The sequence below is a fragment of the Furipterus horrens genome, unplaced genomic scaffold (genome assembly GCF_987537825.1).
Source record: "Furipterus horrens unplaced genomic scaffold, mFurHor1.1.pri manual_scaffold_10, whole genome shotgun sequence".
In the NCBI taxonomy this organism is placed as follows: domain Eukaryota; kingdom Metazoa; phylum Chordata; class Mammalia; order Chiroptera; family Furipteridae; genus Furipterus; species Furipterus horrens.
The window spans coordinates 38,388,318-38,408,623 of NW_028327180.1; the positions used below are offsets into that span (position 1 = coordinate 38,388,318).

The 20,306-nt window shown below is 48.2% G+C and overlaps 1 protein-coding gene across 2 annotated transcripts in view; it reads right to left on the bottom strand.

Annotated features, from left to right (window-relative positions):
- GNG7 (G protein subunit gamma 7) overlaps window positions 1-20,306 on the bottom strand; it is a 117,528-nt gene that overhangs the window by 39,772 nt on the left and 57,450 nt on the right. The window contains exon 3 of one of the 2 annotated variants that reach the window (XM_090289235.1): window positions 17,008-17,136. The exons of the other annotated variant lie outside the window; for it this stretch is intronic. The gene's annotated coding sequence lies outside the window, so the exon portion shown is untranslated. The remainder of the gene's footprint in view (window positions 1-17,007; window positions 17,137-20,306) is intronic. 2 annotated transcript variants of the gene reach the window in all.

A 20,306-nucleotide genomic window follows, 5' to 3' on the forward strand; every position in this document is an offset into this window, starting at 1 on the left:
GAGGTGATTAGGACATGAGGATGGAGCCCATGACCGCGGTCCGTGCCCTTAGGACACAGACTCCAGAGAGCTCCCTCGATCCTGCCACCATGTGAGGACAAAGCAACACTCTGTTAGGCTACATCTGAACTTTTGAAGATCTTTGCATCCCCAGTGCCTGGCCCCGAGCAGTCACTCAAATAAATGTTTGATGAACTATGAAGGGAACCATGGCAGGGATGTGTATGAGGAGATTATGGACCAAACATTACAGCTGGGTGGACTCCGCCCCGCCCGCCGACCCCTGGGGTCCTTGCCTATGACATCTGCCTGTCTGCACAGCAAAGTCCCCTCTCCAGCCAGGACACCCTCCCAATCTCTTTCTTCATGCCACTCCCTCTCAATTCAAGGGACAGCCCTGACCAGTGTGGCTTGGTTGGGTGTTGTCCCGCAAAGCAAAATATTGCCAATTTGATTCCTAGTCAGGGTACATGCCTGGGTTGCGGGTTTAGTCCCTGGTTGGGGTGCATATGACAGTAACTGATCTATGTTTCTCTCCCTCTCTTCCTCCCTCCCTTCCCATCTCTCTAAAAATAAGTAAACAAACAAATAAATAAGATCTTTAAAAAAATATATGCAGGGGACAGAGACAAGACACATCCCCAAGCCTCTAGGAACTCATCTTTCTTCTCTCCTTTTTGGCTCCAAATCAGGTCTCAAGGAAGATTTGATATGAACCTTGTAGAATCCACCGTGGTCCTCCAGGTCAGAGCGCTTTCTTGGGCAATCCCAGCCTGACAAGACATTAATTTATAGTTTTCCACCTCCTGGCTCCCAACAGAGTTTTTATTAGGGACTATGTCCCTAATAAAACACCACCAATGAAAAGGACAATCGAGGTGACAGAGTGACAGAGGCAGGCAGCCCTGGACAGCCAGGCGTCAGTTTCCTCACCTGTGAATTGCCCAGGCGTACTCTCGGGAGGGTGGGCTGGATTCTCAAACCATAGGAGGGGGAAAACTGGACCCTTGTTGCGGGGTCCCCCACTACTGGCATTCCATAAACACAGCAGCAAAGTCGCATCTGCCCTGAGCACCTGCGACACCCTGAATGCTGGCTGCACTCATGGCTTTGTCCCCTGTAGGAATGAGGCTTCTTGCCTGGTATTTATGGGGACTACTGCCCTTGAGGGTGGAGGCCAAGGGAGAAGCCCCTCCAGTCTCTTGACAGGGGTTCCACTCACTCTTCATCACTCAACGATGCGGAATCGAAGCGTGGACCCTAACTCATACAGGGTGCAGCACTGCCCATGGCCAGCACAGCATCATGGGAGAAGTTGACCAGGGGAAGCTGGATGAGGAGGGTAAGGAACTCACTTTCTCTACTGTTTCTGCATCTCTTCTATAAGTTGTGAATTATCTCAAAACTTTCAAAATGAACCGTTAACAAAAAACAGAAACAACCCATGAAAGCATTATAAATGACCATTACAAAAAAATTTCAAACTATAATACAATGAGATGTAACTCTCAGCCTTTGGTCCAAGGATATGACACCTGGACACAAGAAGGGGTCCTGGGTTGGGGGATGGCTGTGAAAGGTGGCGTCGGGGCAAGTGGCAGAATTTGCATTCAGATCATGGGTTAGATGAGAATGTGTCCATGTGACATTTCCAGATTTTGATAACAGTGCTATGGTTCTATAAGAGTGTCCTTTTTCTTAGTAAATACTCACTGGGGTATTTAGGGGTCAAGGGGCACAATGTCTCCAGCTTAACCTCAAATGGCTCAGAAAAAAATTAAGATGCATATGTGTGTAACTGCATATATACAACTATATGTATATAGGTAACTACATATACTATAAATGGAACTCTGTATATATGCACACATATTACCTATATACATATAATGTGCATACATATACATACATGTGTATCCACACACAGAAAAAATAATACCGCAAATATAAACAGCTAGCATACATGGATATAAAGGGTATATAAAATTCCTGTACTAGTCTTGCAACTTTTCTCTAAGTTTGAAACTATACTGAAAACAAAGAAAACAATCTGGAGAAATGTTTTAACAGTGGTCATCTCTAGGCACTTCAACTTTTCCTAATTAAAAAAAAATTGGGATATTGTTCACATACCACATAATTTACCCTCTTAAAGTGTACAATTCAGTGATTTTTGGTATTCTTTAAACCTTTATGTATTTTCTGAAATTCTTATTTATTTATTTAAAGATTGTATTTATTTAGAGAGAGGGGAAAGGAGGGAGAAAGAGAGGGAGAGAAACATGATGTGTGAGAGATGCAGTAATCAGCTGATCTAGCCTGCAACCCAGGCACGTGTTCTGACTGAGAATTGAACCAGCAACCTTTCGGTCTACAGGCTGGCACTCAACCCACTGAGCAACACCAGCCAGGGACATTTTCTGAAAATTAAAAAAACCCACAAACATGTATTACTTTTATCAATAGGGGAAAAAAGCTATTTTTTAAAAACCCTGACCTTTCACCCCTTACAAACTAGATCGAGGGTTGGGTCAGGTATCTGGAGGGTGTTGAGAGGGCATGAGAATGACCTTAGGAGAGACAAAGAGTGAGGCCCTTCACAGGCCTGGCCTCCAGCCCAAGCTGTGTGACAAAGGGCTCATGTTGGTGCAGGTGCCGGGGCTGCTGGCACTTCCCACCTACCAGAGTGAATGTCACCTCCCTGCTGGGTTTCTCATCTGCTCAGCAGGCCCATAAAATTGAGGCAAGGGCCACACACAGAAGCCTCCTGGGGCTGCATACCTGCCTGGGAAGCCACAAGCCAGGATGCTGGACATGCTGCTGGTGGCCTCGGGTCCCCCAGAGCCCAGCTGAGGCTGAGGAACAGGGCCAGGTGGGAAGGATATGCACAGGCCCTGGAGGAGGCCCAGCCTGGGTACTAATCCCAGTCCTGACATCTACCCAAAGGGCCCATCAGTGGGAACTGAGAATAAATACTGCATTTGGATCTAACCGAACATGACCTCAAAATCATAATTTACAGTGGAGAAGCCGACAAACATGACCTTGGCTAAGAGATTGAGGTCAACATCACAGTGATAAGTCATGGTGACATGTGACCCTGGATATGATGGGAGGAGAAGAGCCCTTTACACTGGGGTCTTCCTCCCAGACCCATCACTCCCGTCTAACTAAGAGAAAAATACCGAACCCCAATTTAGGGACTTTCTCCAAAATTCCTTACCAATCCTCCTCAGAACTGTCAAAGTCACCAAAAACAAGGGAAGGCTGAGAAATTGTCACAGCCAGAGGGGCCAATGGAGATGTGACACCTGAATGTCAGGTGGGATCCTGGGACAGAAAAAGGACATTAACAGCAAAGCTGATGACGTGAGAATAAATAGAGTTTCGTTAATGTTAATGTGCAGATGTGAGTTCTTTGGCTGTGGTGAGGCACTACAGGGATGTCAGATGCCAACATGAGGGGAGGATACGTGATGGGTAGAGGGAAACTCTGTCCTGCCTTTGCCATTTGTCTGTAAATCTAAAACTATTTAAAAAAAAGTTTACCTAAAAGATCATCAGAGTTGGCAGTATGCTTCCTGATGGCTTCATTCAGCATGTCCCACAGTAGCGTGTTTCCGGTGGATAGGAAGACGGTCTGATGCCAGAGCACGTTCAGTTAAACATCCTCGAGCTGTGTGATGTCTGTGATGTCTCTGGTTATCACCAATGGGGGTGCCCCTTCATCACGTAGGTGAGGAAGGGATGCTGCTCTCAGTACCCCACAGTGCCTAGGGCAGCCCCACAGAAATGACCCGACCCCAGTGTCTGCGGTGCTGAGGAAAGAGACCTGCCTGAAGTTCAGGAAGCACCAGCCTTTGAGGCTCAGCCCAATGGAATGAAGGATTCGGTCCTGATACCAGCCTCTCCTCTCCTCCAAGCAGAAGTGGAGGAGACAGAGACAACAGAGGAGTCAGGTACCTGAGGAAAGAAGACTCTGGCATGGCTTCAGCCCACAGACATTTTATCAGAGTGATGACATTCATGGGCATACAGTGAACAGCTCAGATGGGCACTGACCTTAGAGTCCACGGTCCCAGGAGGAACCAACCACATATCCCATGAATGTAGACTCAGACATCATGATGACAGTTTTGAAGGGAAAATGCATAAAGTCATGGACGCATGTACCAGGGGTCCTGATTTCACTGGGGGAGGGTCAGAAAGTGACTTTTGATTGAAGAAGACAGTCTAGGAGGTACAGAAGCTGAGTTGGGGTACATATTAACCCACAAACCCCATGGATGCATTTTCACTTTCTGGACTTGCTGAGAAACAGGGGTTCATACATCAGCAGTGGGGCTGTGGGACCCAGCTGGGAGGAAGAAGGAGGCACCTCTCCAGGCCTCTGGACCTTATAAAGTGGCTGCTCACCTGCTTCTAGGTGACCAGCAATGATGCAAGACCATAGGTGCACTGCATTTGAATTCTGTGAGGGCTCAGAGAGAGCAGGTGCTGGGACGGTCCTGCGCCAGGCCCAGGGCCTGACATGCAGAGCTCTGTTTTACCCCAGGCTCTGCTCACCTGTGTGGCTCTGGCAACCTTCTTCCACTCAGCTCTCTAGTGCCCTTTTTGCTTTAAATGTCTCCCTTTTAAATAAAAACGTTTTATTTTGAAATCAGTATAGAGTCACAGGAAGCTACAAAAACTAAAAAGTGCAGGAAGTCCTGTGATCGCTCCCTAGCCGCCCCCAATGGTAACATCTTGCACAGTGACTATTACAGCCAGTGTCTTAGTTGACTCAGGCTGTTAGAACAAACTGCCACAGACAGGGAGGTTTCAACAACAGGCATCATTTCTCATAGCCCTGGAGGCTGCAAGTCTGAGATCAGGGGCCCAGCATGTCAGTTCCTGGTGAGGACGCCCTTCCTTGCTTATGGATGACCCTCTTTTCTCACTGTGTCCTCACATAGTGAAGAGAGAAAGAGCTCTGACCTCTCCTTCCTCTCCTTATAAGGACACCAATCCCATCACAGGTACTCACCTCACGACCTCATCAAACCCCAATCGCCTTCCAGAGGCCCCCCCTCCTAATATCATCCCACTGGGGATTAGGGCTTCACCATATAAATTTCAGGGAGACACAAACATCTGATCCATTACAACCAGGAAATTGACATGGAAACAATCCACAGAGGTCATGCAAGTGTCCCAGGTTTCACATGCACGCATTTGTGAACATGTGCATGTAAACATGTGTGAGATTCTATGCAACTCTAGCATACGTGTAGCTTCATGTCCCCACTATCACTGTCAAGATACAGGGCAGTTCCAAGACTCACCCACGCTATGCCTTTCAGCCACACCCTCCTCTTCCTCATCTCTAATCCATCCCCAGTACACTGATCAAGCATCCACGGCCCTCAACAAAATATCAGCAAACTGAATCCAGCAATATGTAAAAAAGATTCCATACCACGGCCACATGGGGTTTTACCCAAGGACTGAAAGGTTAGCTTGATGTCTGAAAGCTGGTCAGGGTAATGCACCACATCAACAGAAAAAATAAAGGACAAAATCCACATGACCATCTCCATAAATGCAAATGAAGATCTGACAAATTTCTACAACCCTCTGTGATAGAAACAAGCAACTCACCAGAAGAGGACTAGAAGGGAACTTCCTCCACCTGATCACGGGCCTCTAGGGAAAGCCCACAGCCACAATCATATTCAATGGTGAAAGACTAAATGCCTTTCCCCTGAGACCCGGGGCGAGATCAGGATGAGACTGGGACACCCATTCTTGCCGCTTCCACTCAATGTTGTGCTGGAAGTTCTATCCAGGGCAGTTGGGCAGGAAGATGAAATAAAAGAGGTCCAGATTGGATGGGAAGGAGGAGACCCATGTCTCTACTTGCAGGTGATATGATCTGCTATAAAACATCCAGGTACACATTGCATAGCAGTGGTGCAAAGCTCACGGGCTACGTAGAAACCTAGGTGGCCTCTGGAGTCGCAGCTTTTTCCTAAGTTTGGTGAGGGCGTGGGAGGGGGCTGGAGGGTATGACAGGAGTCCTGCTGAACTTCAGCTGGCCTTTACATCCTGCTTAGCTCTCTCGAGGACAACTAAAGGGCATCAGATTAAAAAGTTACACTAAGATAAGCCCTGGACGGGCTGTCTGCAGAGGGACAGGTAGTAAACAGACCTCTTAAAACACGTCATGAGGTCTTTTTGCCTTTTTTTTTTTTGGTCAACAGCTGACGAGGGCGGTCAAAGGGCCTGTTCCTTGGCTGGGAACAGTGTGGGGAGAGAGGGCAGCTGGAGCTGGACACCAGCCCTGTGGGAACAGTGTCCCGTCAGGGGCCATATTTCTTCTCCATCCTCCTCTGACCTTCATTCCAAACTGCCTGCTGACGCATCTATTCTTGGCTGTTTCTTGGGAACCCCAAACTTAGGGAAACCAGCTTGTCCTGGTTTTAGCACTCCAAGTCCTACATCCTGGGAACCCTCAGCTCTGCAAACTGGGACAGCTGGTCACCCCATAAACTCCTCCAGCTGGTCATCATTCCCCACAGGTTCTCTTTGGTTCTGTGGCACCATCTTTCTCCCTGGTTGCTCAGGAGTGATATTGGGGGCCCTGGGCTATTCTCAGGGCCTGTTGCTCCTCCAAGCCTCCCATTTGCCTCTAGACCTTCCCACATCGCCCCTATCTCTCTACTGCTTAAATCCGGTGCCCTACTCTTGTGTCCAGGCCATGGGAGCACTAAGGATAATAAGACACTGATTCGATGCCCCTGGACACTGGGCACAGAGGGCTGTTTAATGTCTACGATCACCGCAAACACACTGCAGCGCCGATTGGAACCCTGAAAATATCATGTGGAGTGAGAGAAGCCAGACACAAAAGGCCACACAGTGTGTGATTCCATTTATGTGAAATGTCCAGAACAGGCACATTCAGAGACAGGAAGTGACTTTGTGGTTGTCAGGAGCTGGGGAGGGGAATGGAGGCAGGCCAGGGGGTGACTGCTAATGGGGATGGGGTCTCCTTTGGGCTGGTGAGAATGTTCTGGAACTAGACAGTGGTGATGATTGTAAACTCTGTAAATATACTAAAAATCATGGAATTTTACCCGTAAAAAGTTGAAGTTTAGAGTATATACATTTTCTCAATAAAGCTGTCAGAAAATAAATGACAGGTAACAACAGTATCAGAGGTTGGGCCCTGTATCCAAATGGGTTTTTCAAACACATCGGTTTTTAAAAGCATCATAAAAAAAAAAAAAAAATTGAAGTGCTATGGAAAAAATAGAACAAGTAAGGGAGAGTAAGGAGGTCACTTTTTAAATTCATCAAGCACATAATCATTTTCATATACTTTCATAGATGAGGACACTGAGGCTTATAAATGATAGAATTATGTGAATTAAAGGTTGATGAAACTGTCGTATCTATTTATCCATCTATCCACATATGTAATGGAAATAGAAGAATTGCAACTAGAATTCAGAGCTTGTAAACCACAGACCATTACCATTCTTACCCTTTTAAAATGTCAATACCTATTTTATTTTTCAAAGTTGAACACAATTGTACATTGTTCCCTGGATTCCTGATGCTCTTGGTAACCTAGCAACTCGACATCACTCAGAGGGCACAGTGGAACATTCTTGCACAAAACAAGCATTCCATATTTAGACGGCTTGTGTATGAGCCAGTGATGCAAATGTTAAAAATAATCTTCCCACCTTGCTGCTTCTTACAAAATTTGTAAGGAACACTCCTACATGCTAATACTATTTGCCAACATGCTACCTTGCCTCCACTCGCCCCGTTTTCTCTCCTGTGAGGTGGCAGCATGCAGGTCAGCACTCCGAGGAGCCCGTGGCGCTGTGAGGAGTGAGACGCTGCTGCCCACCACCAGTGTCTCCAAGGACCAGACTGGCCTGGAGAGCTTCAGGGTAAACCTTGCTTTGCTGAAAAGCCCTGCTTGAAATCAGTAGTGACATTTTAGGAAAAATAATATGACCTCTGCTTCTTTTTGGCACTTTAAAGATTTTTCTAGTAAGTTATTGCTTTTGAAATTTGAACACCACTCTGGATCTACACCTAAGAACTGAAAGCAGGGTCTTGGAGACATATTTGCACACCCATGTTCATAGCAGCATTAGTCACAACAGCCAAAAAGTGAGAACCTAAATGTTCACCGAGAGAGGAGTGGATCAACACTGTGCTCCATGATTACAGTGAACTATTATTCAGTCATGGAAAGAAAGTTCTGACACCTGCTACAATGTGCATGAACCTTGAGGAGATAAGCCAGACACAGAAGGACAAATACCGTGTGATTTCACTTATGTAAGATATTCGGGGGAGTTGGATTCACAGAAACAGAAAGTAGATGGTGGGAACCAGGGGCTGGGGGATGGGGACAAGAGCTAGTGTTTAATGGGGACAGAGTTTCAGTTTGAGAAGATGAGCAAGTTCTGGAGATGGTTGTTGGTGGTGACTATACAACAAAGTAAATGGACTTAATGCCACTGAACTTTATACTTAAAATGGTTAAGGTGGTAAATTTTATATGTGTTCTACCACAGTAAAAAAGCTGTGCGTGTGTGTGCGCGCACAGGTGTGCATGTGCTTGTGCGTGCGTGCAAAAGGCCAGGGCCTCATCTTCAAGGAAGGAGAGACTTCACAGAAAACTCACCCCACTGTGCAGAGGCTGTCCACCTCTCTCCGGGTCTACGAGGCTTCTCTGAAGATTGGCAGCCACAGTCCTGTTCTCACTCCAAGTAGCTTAGAACCCGGAGCTAAGAAACCAACATAAAATGTGGTCCCACACATTTGGGGAACCTACCAGAGACCAAACCGCCATGAAGGGACGTGGCTTCAACACTATGCACCAGGGTCCTCCTAGCTAAAGCTCAGGGTGACCAATCTGCTCTGCATGCAGGATTGTTCCGCACCTGCATCCACCCGGGTGGGGACATGAGAGTGGTGATGCCAACAGGAGGAAAAGTGGCATTTACTTAGCACCTGCTCTCATCAGGCTGTCTACTTAGCTTTTCCCCACAATTACCCAAATTTATGTTCACAACCACCCTGTGCAGTTGATGGTTATTACTGCGCTGTACAGATGCAACACCTGTTCTTCCGTTGTACAAACGAGGGAGCAGAAACAAGGGAACACTGAAAAACTGGCCTGAGACTCAGAATTACTTTGCCCACGCATCAGTGACCATGAACACCCACCCTGCCCACACGCTTGGTGGTGGTATGTTCTGGGAAAGGGTCTGCTATAGATTTTCTCTTTCCTGTGCCTGTGTTATTAGATTTATTTATAAATATATTCTCTATGGGGGGGGTCACGTTTGGAGGAGGCAGGAAAATGTTACTTTTTAGGCATAAAGCCCAGCTGTATAGATAGAGCATAAACAGAGGCTCTACCTGTGCTATTAACATTAAATGGGGGTCCCACAAAGAGAATTTTTTCTTGCCAACTCCCTGATTATCAGAATTTCAGTTTTTTTCCGATAACAAGCCACCTGCAGAGGTGAACAATTGTGAGTTTTTTAAAAGAATCACTATGAACTCGTAATGTTTCAAGATATGAAGTGTCTTCATCCACTGCCAGCATTATTCTTTTTTTGATGAGCAATTATGAAAAGAAAATCTTAAAAGGGTCCTGGCGGGGGGAGACTATGAAAAAGAAAAAACAAGGTTGAGAAAACACTGATCTGTATTCAACTAGTATCACTTCTGCATTAATTTCTTTTTTAGTAAGAGGGAAAAACTGGAAGCTAAAGGAAAAGGTCACCTCACTTTGGCTAGAAATAAGTTGTTTCGAGAAGCATTTCCAAAAATGGGAAGTTGAGTTTGCAGTGTACCACACTGAGCACCGGTGAGGGACAGGGGCTGCAAGGAAGGGGCAGTCCTGGCTGGGAGGGGGCAGGGGGTGGCGCGGCACTTTCGGCTGAGGAAACCAAATGCCACAGGCTGGGCCGGCTGGGGGCGTGCAGACACCTGGGCCATGTGGGCCATGTAGGCAGGGAGTGGGGAGCGAGCTTTCAGGTGCACTTCTGGTGTACAAACACCACGTGGTGTTTTGTTAGATGGCCAACCCTCCGGCCCACTGTCCTGGGCTGACCTTAGGCAGCACTGCATTTTCCCTTGCTGACTTGGGGGGTCTGTCTTCTAGAACATCTATGCAGAGATCTGAGGTTTCAATTTCACCAAAACAAATACTACAGTGTCCACCCCTTCCTGCGAGGGGGGGCTCCGTGAATCCAAACAAACCGGATGGGATATGAGAGCATGTCCAGGGTCTCCAAGGGAGAGAGTGCTGCCCTGCCAGCTTCCACGATGCAGAATGCAGGCGCTGGATCTGCATCCCCGCCACAACCCTGCATGCAGCTGTTCCACCTCTCCAGTGGTACCAAAATTTGAGGATGTCTGGCCATTTCTCTAAGGTTTGATCTGTAACAGCAACGTTCAGAGGCATCAGGGAAGCCCTTGTGGAAAGGCATGTGTCACAAAGGAAGAGTTCTTCAAACTCCAAGAGGCAAGGACCTGGTGAGTGGGTGTGTGCGCGCAGAGTGGAGGCACGACCTGCAGATCTCAGACCCCAGGGCGTAGGAACTTTCTAGAACACAATTCTCCTCTCAGCACTGCTGACATACAGGGCTAGGTCTTCTATGTGGCATTGCCCTGACCACTGGGGTGGGGGTGGGGGGGTGAGCAGCATTCCTGCCCCCACCACTTGATGTCAGGACACCCCTAGTCATGATAACCACAGATGTCCCCAGACACGGCACAGTGTCCCCTAGGGTCAGGATCACTCCAGATGAGAATTCTGGTCTTGAAGAACTCATGACACACGAGCGAGCAATTTTCCTGTTGATTTAATTCAAGGAACGACCATTATGCATCTACTGAAAGGTTGACTGGTGCTCCTGCTCCCTAGCTGTACAGCCCTAGACAGGTTGGTTCGCCCCTTGAGCCCCTTGGACATCCTGCAGGGCTATGCAGTCAGGGCCCCATGTGATGCTTGCTGTTGGAGAGGCCTGGGCATGGATGGATGAAAGGACAAATACACATATAGTCCAGAAGAGCAGATATGGTGATGCAGAGAAGTCCGGCTGACACCCAGGTAAGGAATACGCACACTATATCCTTTTCTTCAGTCTCCAGAGAAGATACACAAATGGCCAATAACCACATAAAAAGATGCTCAACCTCATTAATTACCAGGGAAATGCAAATAAAACAACAAGGAGATACCACTTCATACCCACTAGGACATTGATAATAAAAAACACAGATAATAACAATGTTGGGTAGGATGGGGAGGAAATGGAACCCTCAAGCACAGAAGTTGATTAGAAACTGTGTGACAGTTCCTCAAAAGGTTAAACATGGAATTTCCATGTGGCCCAGAAGTTCCACTTCTAGGTACTCACCCAAGAGAAATGAAAACCTATGTCTACACAAAAACTGTGAACAAATGTCCACAGCAGCATTGTTTACAATACCAAAGAGTGACAACAACACAAGTGTCCATCAATAGCTGAATGGACAAACACAATGTGTCCATTTACACATGGGAATATTACTCAGCTGTGAAAAGGAGGGAAACACTAACACTTGCTACAATGTGGATGGACCTTGAAAACATGGTGCTCAGTGAGAGAAGCCAGACACAAAAGGCCATTGATGTGAAATGTCCAGAACAGGCAAATCCTCAGAGACAGAAAGTTGATTCTTGGTTGCCAGGGGCTGGGAGAAGCCGGGAATGGACAATGCCTGCTGATAGATGTGGAGTTTCTTTTTTAGCGTGGGACAACAATGTTCTAAAATTTAATTGTGGTGTTGGTTGCACAACCCTGAATATACTAAAAACCACTGAGTCGTACACTGAAATACATGAACTAGGTAGTATCTTAATAAATCTGTTACATGAAAATATGTACATAATTATAATCATAAGAAACTATGGGGGAGGGTATGTGAGAGGGAATGCAAGGGACATATGGGAACTCTCTGTACCTTTTGCTCAATTTTGCTGTGAACCTAAAACTGCTCTAAAAATAAAGTCTATTTAAAAAAAAAATGACTGAGGATCCCAAAGTGTGCATTAAAAAACTACCTATTTCTAACATTTTAGCAAAACTGCATTTTGAAATGAAAAGTAACAGTTCAACCAAAGAAATTTTTTTAGGGAGAAGAGTGGTGTTGTTTTGCACTTTTGCAAATCTTCTTCATGTCTGGCTTCACAGGAAACAGATGGACTTTCCTATCAGCTACTGTGTTCAATCTGCTGTGATAACCACACTCACGTAACTGCTGGAAAGCTGCACCGTACACAGGCGAGACAATGAGCGTGCATGATACAAACAACATGTTAGCATTGATACATGAACAGGGAGAACTCTGCCACACAGATTTCTTCTCTCCATTTTACAGATGGGAAAATGAGCTCACACAAGGTATGTGAGCTGCCCAAACCCACCGAGTACAGCAGAAGTAGATCCTTCCACCTGCTCCATTCTGTCCAGGTGGTTCAGAGTACACCCGGGACTCTTGCCATCTCCAAAATCCTTTGACATGAATAAGTCACCCCAGATGACCTCAATTCAATCTGACCAGTATTGGACCACCCTGCTGGACCAGGCCCTGTGTAGTCCGCGCGATGTGACGGTGTCCAGCTACAGCTCACGCTGATTTGCAGAAACACTTGCCTACGTGCAGTGTTCGTGCAGTATACGTGTCTGTTGCCCTTGCTCTGCCGCCGGCGTCCCTGCTGCTTGGCAGCAGGAAAAGAGACGCCTGCAGGAAGAGAACTGATGTCACCTCCCCTATGTAAGATTCTGTCGAGGAAGAGAAAAGGCAATAGCATCCTGGATGGTCCTTCACGCTCCTTCAAGGAGCATTCCGGAGGCATGACCAGGAAGGAAGCCTGCTAGACCTGAGATGGGCTCCTGATGGAAGCTGAACCTTCTGACCGAGGCTAAACTGTCTGCAGGCTCTGGCTTCCCTCTACCCGCCCCCGACACTCTTGTAAAGCCCCCGACACTCTTGTAAAGCCGCAGCCTCCCTTCTGGGCCCTAGACAGAAGCTGCCAGCAGAAAAGAACAGTTTGTGCAGCAGCTCCAAGTTACGCCAGCCCCTCCAAGTCAGCAGAGACAATAAAGGCACAACTGGTGCAGTGGATCTGCAAGCAGCAGGGACACTTAGGGTGGGGCCCTGGAGCATCTGGGCACGAGCTCCGATGTAATCATAACAGCATGTGCTGCCTCCAACAGTATTCTGAGAATCTAAATTAATCCCAGACGCCCGGCTGCAGGCGCAGAAGCTGATGTCGGCCCCAGGCAGTGGGCCACCCAGTCTTCTTAGATCAGAATTGCCTTTTATAGCCAGGTTGACAGTTAACAATCAGAAGGGGTCAAAGGGCAAGAGATGTACTAGAAGTGAAGGGCCGGGAGGAGAGACCTGCTAAAGGCTGAAACCCAGAGCCTAGAGTCTGGGGCAGGTGCTAAGAAAAGCCAAGAGGTCCCACAGTCCAGGGGCTTGCAAGGGTGAAATGGAAGGGTCTGGGTGGGCATCCTGCTCCATACTCCTTACTGTGCTGGGAGGGAGGGTGCTTTGCCTACCTTCTCTGATTTTTAAAGAGAGAGGCGACATGCTTTGCGCCACCTGGGCAGAGCTGAGGTTCAAAGACAGATATGCTGTGTTCCTTCCATCCCGCTGGCCAGAGAGGAGACAGCTGTGGCTCGCCAAGCTGTATGTGCCAGGCGGAGATGCCTGAGGGCTCCAACCATCCTGGGCTCGGAAATGCAAACTCAGGGCAGTGTTTTCAGAGCCTGGAGTGGAGACTGCCAGAAAGTATGCAGGGCTCACGCTTGTGGGGTGGCGGCTAAATTTAGGAAACCCAGCTATCTGGAGAATGTGAGTGGCCAGCCGGAGGGAACAGCCTCTGCCTTTGGGGGAAGGATGTAAGTTTGTTTTTATTCATTGTGCACAGATTTTTCTTTTAGGATTTTGTTGGGCTGTCGAGCTGGGAGGAATGTCAGTGTTTGTCTCACCTCGATTCATTTCACAGATGAGGGAACTGAACTGGCAAGCCGGGTGTTTTTTGTACTTTTTTATTTTTTTAAATAAATTGAAAGTTTTCGCCCTTGCCTCTGATGGTTGTGTGAAGGCCTTTCCCACGCCCTCCACTTCTCATTTCATCCAGAGGGTCTGTGCCTCCCACCCCCCACAGCCAGGGAAGAAGTGCAGTCTCTTGAAATGCTTTTCCCAGAGAAATGAAGGATAACAGTGGGAAGAGTGAAATCCAGCTGTGGCTTCCTCCCCCCTTAGAAAAAGTTGGCTGCAGGGTCGTCCAAGAAAGCCCCTGAACTCTGAGGGGAAATTAGGTACAGTTACTGGGATGCAAACCTTTCGTGCAGTCTGTCTTCATTTCCTGGGGCTGCTGTAACACTGATTTGTTGGCTTAAAAATTTACTCCCCACAGCTCTGGAGGCCAGAAGTCTGAAATCAGTGCCACGGGCCGAGACCAAAGTGTCACAGGGTTCTCCTCCCTCTGAAAACTCCAGGGGAGGTTTCTTCCTGCCTCTCCCAGTTTCTGGGAGCTCCAAGCATCCATTGGCTTATGGCTGCATCACCCCAATCCCTGCCTCTATCATCACGTGGCTGTATTCTCTGTGTGTGTCCAATCACGTGCTGCCTTCCTCTCCTAAGGACACCTATGACTGCATTGAGGGCCCACTAGGATCAACTCTCCATTGCAAAATCCTTAATTTAATCACATCAGCAAAACCTTGGCACTAGCAGTAACCTACTGACAGGTTCAGAGATTCAGGACCTGATACTTTTGGAGGCCATTCTCCAGCCAACTGCAACATGCCTTTTCAGGATAAATGCACATGCTTACAGGACATGCCCTGGCCCCCAGCGTGGGCCAGCAGCCAGGAGGTCTCTGAGGGAGCACTATGTTTCCAGGAGCTGGGAAGAGAGAAGGTGGCTGCAGCAGTGAGCAACGTTGGTACTGTCTTTGGAAGACATCCTGAAACAAAGACTAAAGGTTTCCATTTGGCCTGACGAGAAAGTTCCAGAACTAGATAGCAGTGACGGTTGCATAATGCGGAGAATGTGTTCAATGCTAGTAAGTTGCCTACTTTATCTTTTTTATTTTAAAAACATTTAAAATATATATTTTATTGATTCCAGAGAGAGAGAGAGGAAAGGAAAGAGAGAGAAACATCAATGTGAGAGAGAAACATCGACTGGTTGCCTCCCATATGCACCCTGACCAGGAACCGTACCTGCAACCTAGGTATATGCCCTGACCAGGAATTGAACCCGTGACCTTTTAGTCCTTGGGGTGATGCTGCAACCAACTGAGCCACACCAGCAGGGCAAGTTGCCCACTTTAAAAAGATTATAATAGTAGACCAAAAAAAATGAAGATGGGCAATAAAATCGCCTGGAGTCTGCCTCCATCAGGAGCTCAGTCTGGCACCCCCTTCCTTTCCCACCGAAGCAGCAGTGCAGTGGCCAACTGCATGAAGGGATCAGGACGGAGCCTGGTAACCACCAAAAACACCTGAGAAGCTCCCTAGGCAGCACCCACCGGGACAGCAAAACTTGCAGCCACAACTGAGGGCAGGGCGGCAAAACCGGTTTGTCCCAGCCAGCAGCTGGCAGCACGCATGCAGGGGTCACCAGGGGCCCAGAAAGTTCCTGAGAGTCTGAGGTGCAGCTCCTTGAAGGAGAACCTCTGATCAGGTGGCATTTGAGAAGAAAGGTTAGGCTGAACCTACCACGACACAGAGCAAACCACAGTTTCAACCCCCAAAAGTCAGGACAATATGCAGGTGGAGAGTAGGTGGAGAGGAGGAGGGGGAGGACTGGGGACGAGAAAAACTGAAACTCGAGAGTGAGATCTGATTCAGCAAAGGTTCTGCCCACACATGACCTTCCCTGTGAAAAATAGATACACTACGCCACGCATGAGCAGGCCTGCAAACCAAAACGGCACATGGGCCAGGGAGGCCTCTGTGTACGCACACACGGTAGGGTGCAGATATCACGTCAGAGCCAGATGGACAGGCCTGAACTGTGGGAGCTGAAGGTACAGCACACAACGATCCACAAGTGACGCAGATCTGTAATCCGGATACAGACAGCTGGCTCACGTGTCCCTGGATGCAGGCACACCTGTGTTGTCTTGAATGCATCCCAGGGACTTGAGGCAGGAACCCTGGCAGAGCTCCCCCTGCTCCCATTGGATGTCCTGGGCCAAGGTGCTCAGGGCCTCCTTCAGCAGCTCCCACTCCTGCAAAGAGCTTTGAGGGAAACCTTCCAAAGTCTCCCCTGAGGTGGGCAGAGCACAGGACACAGTGGCCCTGGGGCGTCCCAGTCAGTACCAAAGTCTCCATCAGATACCTGCAGGCATGCGGACACAACCCAGATCTATGTGCCTCCTCCTAAGCCACACTTCCGTCTGCCTCCTTAGTTTTTTTACATTAAGGTGAGATTTGCATAAAATAAAATAAACCATTTTAAAGTGAACAGTTCAGTTGCACTGAGTGTATTCACAATATTGCACAACCATCACCTCTATCTACTTCCAAAACATTCCCCAGCCCCTGACAACCACTAACCCACTCTGTGTCTGTGGGTTTCCCTACTTTGGACATTTCACATAAATTGAATCACACACACTATGGCCTTTTGTGTCTGGCTTCTCTCACTGAGCCTCATGTTTTCAAGGTCCATTCACACTGTAGCAAGTGTCAGTTCTTTGCTCCTTTTCATGGCTGAGTAATATTCCAGTACGTGGATGGGCCACATTGTGTTTATCTGTTCATCTGCTTTAACACATTTGGTTGTCCCCACCTTTGGGATGTTGTGAATTGTGCTGCTATGAACACATGTGCCTATGTGTGTGTGTGTTTAAGTATCTCTTCAGTTCTTGTGGGAACATACTTATGGGTGGAGTTGCTGGGTCACATGACTCACTTTTCACCTTTGCACCTCTGTAATGGCCCAGATCAGGGTTCCCACTCTGCACCCTTTCAGCAGGCTTTTCTGAAGCATAACTACTCACAGCTGGCAGATGCATGTCTCTGTGACAGGTACCTTCACTCCCTGCAATGAAGAGAAGTGGGGAATGTGGGTCTTGCAGGACAGGGAGTGGTGAGTGAGGCACTCAACATGGTAACAGAACAGAAGGGGACACTGAAAAACCCAGAGGTCAAGATAAATAATATCTTAACACAGTATTGCCGAAAAGAATCAAAACAAAGGACAAAATCCACCATAAATCAAACATCAGCATTTAAAACCAAGGCAGGATTGGTAACAGTGCCATACTGCAGATCGATAATGGAGCCTGACCCAAGACGAAGAAGCAGGACTGATCCTGTCTTCATTTAAAATTTTGAAACTTGGTTCATTGTAGATTTTCATATGGGTTTTGGATTTTTGATGGAAATAATAAATACTGTTACATTAAAATGTTTTATGCTCTGGCTGGGTAGCTCAGTGGGTTAGAGCGTTGTCTCAAGCACCAAATGATTATGGGTTCAATTCCTGGTCAGGGCATGTACAACAGGCAACCGACTGATGTATCTCTGCCACATCATTCTTTCTCTCTCTCTCTTTCCACTACTTCCTCTCTCTCTAAAATCAATAAAAAAATACCCTCAGGTGAGTTTTTTTTTAATGTTTTACTTTGACATTAAATCAAATTAGAAATAAATAAAATGAATTCAAACTAATTACTTTTTACTTTATACGAAAACGTTATTACCTTAACCACTGAGGTATTTTGTGTCCCCTTAGACTTTGTATCAGTGCCTCTCTAGCCAACCCCTGGCCCCAGCGCTGGGGTTTGGGATCCCAATATCTCTGAAGGGGTTATCCTACCCCTGCCAGCTACTAGCTGGGGGTCCTCAGGCTCCCTTCTCTGAGCCATGTTTTGGCCATTTCTAGAATCTTAGTTGTGCAGAGTAGCTGGTGGGTTGTAGGGATGCTTGCCCAGCTTGTCCTAGTGCCCAGCACCTAGAAGGGCCCCACCCGTTAACACCAGTCAGGATGCCAGGACTGGAAGGGGTTGGCACAACCCAGAACGACCTAGACGGAACAGGGTGCAAACTAGGGTTCTGTTATTGCTTTCTACTAATCCAGAAGTGAAGGGCGTGAGTAGCAGCTGGAGTTATTTTCTGAGGCTCAATTCCGTTGTCAATAGAACAGAGATGATGATAAAGCCCACACTGCTGGGTTGCTGGGGGGATGAAAATGCTGGGCACATGGCAGCTTCTCAATAAAGTCAGACCCTTCTCTGTCTGGGTCGCCCACAGCCCTTAGGACAAACTTCCCAAAGATGTGGGCTCCGGGCAGGAGGTCCCCAAAATACTTGCAGCTGGATGCTCCATGCTATTGAGGGTAATGCTCTTTTAGATGCTTCTGAAGAGTCTTGGTGTGGGGAGGGGAGAGATGAGGAGGCCCTGGCCTCTCCTGGAGTCAGCAGAGCTCCCCTCTGGGAACATTCCACCCCACTGCCACCCTATGAGGCTTCAAGGAAGCACATTAGCACTTTCTTAGGAAATCATTTGTTCTGCAGATGGCAACAGCCCTACCTGGCTTGGTTAAGTGTGGCCAGGCTGGGTCTGCCTCCATTCTGGCACCTGACACCCCTTCCTCCTCAGGCCAGGTGGGATTCTGGCTCTCAGAAAGCAAGGCAGGAGGTGCCACCCGGCAGCGCTGGTTCCCACCCAGGACTCTGCAGGGCAGGAATCCAATGTCTGGTGCCAGGTAGGGGGTGAATTGTGTCTCTGCCCCAAATTCACATGATGAAGTCCTAACCCTAGGACCTCAGAATGTGACCTTATTTGGAAAAAGGGTCTTTGCAGGTATAATTAGTTAAGGTGAGATTGTACTTTGGAGTAGAGTAGCTCTAACCCAATATGACTGGTATCTTTATAAAAAGGGAGAATTTGTACACGGACATGCACACAGGGAAATAGATGGCGATGTATGTGACAACAGAGGCAGAGGTGATGGCCAGAGACTACCATAAGCTGGGAGAGACATAGAACAGATTCTCCTTCACTGCTCCAGAAGGAAGCAGTCCTGCAGACAACTGATCTCAGACTTCTGGCTTCCAGAGCTGGGAGAGGGTCACCTGCAGTTTCAGCCTCCCAGGGTATGGTACTCTGCCACAGCCACCCTAGCAAACCACACACTGGGTTACTACACTGGAATAGCCTTCAGGGCCCAGGGTCACAGACTGTCCACCCTGGAATGTGCCTGTGGGACACTGCAGTGCCCAGTGTCCACCCCAAAGCCTCAGAAACTCCTATGACTGGATCAAGACATGGCATGTCAGAAAAAGCACCTGGCAAGGTTCTTACCCACAGTGGGTAGGCTTGGGCGGCCTAAGGAAACAGCTTTAACTTTTGCAAGATGCTGCACCATTTCAGAAGGGCTGGCATCAAGGCAGGGCTGGGTTATGCTTCTCCCAGGCCAGGTCTGGTTTCAGTGCGGCCAGAGGTACCGATACCTACCTGTCTTCTGAGCATTCAACCTGAGACTCTCAGTTCCCAAAAGGCAGCAAAGGGAAGAAATTCAAGGCCAGACACAGAGCAGGCAGCTGGGGCTGGCTGAGGGCCAGCTGGGAGAAAGGCTATTGACTGGTTAAGCTGGTCACAAAGGCCTGGACAGAGACCTCCCTGGCCCTAGTGGCATTTCACACTTTGTACAGGCTGCCGGATGGGTCCCCCTTCCCTGCCTGCTTTCCGAGAAGCAGTGCTCCCCGCACCCCCACCCCCCCCCATGCTGTGTCCGGTCTGCCTCCACCCAGACCCTTATTAAGACACTCAGTTGAGTGATCAGCCCCTGGCGAGACAGCCTCAAACACGCACAGTGGGAAATGATGACCGAGAATGAGGATCGCAAATGTCTCCGTGTGGACTGACTTCAGGGGAGAGGAATTCCGCCGGCGGGTGTCTAGACTGCGGTGTTTCTGGGACGCTGGAACGGAGAGCCAGGAACAGCACCCTCTGGGGGACTGTGCTGCCACCTGGTGTCTGTGGCTGGAAGGACCACAGGGCCTGGTCCCAGCAGCATGTCAGGTAGATCCCAGGTGCTGGGGCTGGCAGTGAACAACTGGAAGGGGGCTTGGCCCTCCTGGGGCCTGTAGCCTGGTGGGGAAGGCTGTGAAAAACCTGCATTTGTTTAGAGTGAGTCCCCCTGGGTCAGGACGTTCCACTGCATTCCACAACCAACTGACTACTGAGATCTTAGAAGGCTGCACA